This window comes from Ipomoea triloba, chromosome 16 (genome assembly GCF_003576645.1).
Source record: "Ipomoea triloba cultivar NCNSP0323 chromosome 16, ASM357664v1".
NCBI lineage: Eukaryota > Viridiplantae > Streptophyta > Magnoliopsida > Solanales > Convolvulaceae > Ipomoea > Ipomoea triloba.
Genome location: NC_044931.1, coordinates 18,130,395 through 18,131,309, shown reverse-complemented (window position 1 = coordinate 18,131,309; position 915 = coordinate 18,130,395). Strand labels below are relative to the sequence as shown.

The following is a 915-nucleotide window of genomic DNA, read 5'->3' as shown; positions in this document are numbered from 1 at the left end:
GTGACGGATGCGATCATACCAGCACTAATGCACCGGATCCCATCAGAACTCCGAAGGAAGTGAAGCGTGCTTGGGCGAGAGTAGTACTAGGATGGGGGCAAGGGAAGTCCTCGTGTTGCATCCCCCACCCTCTTTTTAATCTTTCTTTTAAACCGCTGGACCGCTCGCTAAGGGTACTATCCTTTTAAACCGCTAAACCGCTAAGCGAGAGAAGTTGCGCGGAGAGAGAGGGTCAAGTACATTTTGCGTGCAGTATGTGACGGATGCGATCATACCAGCACTAATGCACCGGATCCCATCAGAACTCCGAAGTCAAGCGTGCTTGGGCGAGAGTAGTACTAGGATGGGTGACCCCCTGGGAAGTCCTCGTGTTGCATCCCCCACCCTCTTTTTAATCTTTCTTTTAAACCGCTGGACCGCTCGCTAAGGGTACTATCCTTTTAAACCGCTAAACCGCTAAGCGAGAGAAGTTGCGCGGAGAGAGAGGGTCAAGTACATTTTGCGCGCAGTACGTGACGGATGCGATCATACCAGCACTAATGCACCGGATCCCATCAGAACTACGAAGTTAAGCGTGCTTGGGCGAGAGTAGTACTAGGATGGGTGACCCCCTGGGAAGTCCTCGTGTTGCATCCCCCACCCTCTTTTTAATCTTTCTTTTAAACCGCTGGACCGCTCGCTAAGGGTACTATCCTTTTAAACCGCTAAACCGCTAAGCGAGAGAAGTTGCGCGGAGAGAGAGGGTTAAGTACATTTTGCGCGCAGTACGTGATGGATGCGATCATACCAGCACTAATGCACCGGATCCCATCAGAACGCCGAAGTTAAGCGTGCTTGGGCGAGAGTAGTACTAGGATGGGTGATCCCCTGGGAAGTCCTCGTGTTGCATCCCCCACCCTCTTTTTAATCTTTCTT

The 915-nt window shown here is 51.6% G+C and overlaps 3 non-coding genes and 1 pseudogene across 3 annotated transcripts; all 4 read left to right on the top strand.

The window, feature by feature from the left end:
* Nucleotides 1-5: 5 nt before the first annotated feature.
* Nucleotides 6-124, top strand: LOC116009007 (annotated as a pseudogene).
* A 137-nt stretch (nt 125-261) lies between these two features.
* On the top strand, nt 262-380 carry LOC116008162. The gene has a single exon (XR_004095560.1). It is a non-coding gene; the product is annotated as a 5S ribosomal RNA (ribosomal RNA).
* Nucleotides 381-517: 137 nt separating this feature from the next.
* Nucleotides 518-636, top strand: LOC116008326. The gene has a single exon (XR_004095716.1). It is a non-coding gene; the product is annotated as a 5S ribosomal RNA (ribosomal RNA).
* Nucleotides 637-773: 137 nt separating this feature from the next.
* LOC116008433 lies at nt 774-892 on the top strand. Its single transcript, XR_004095817.1, has one exon. It is a non-coding gene; the product is annotated as a 5S ribosomal RNA (ribosomal RNA).
* Nucleotides 893-915: the final 23 nt, after the last annotated feature.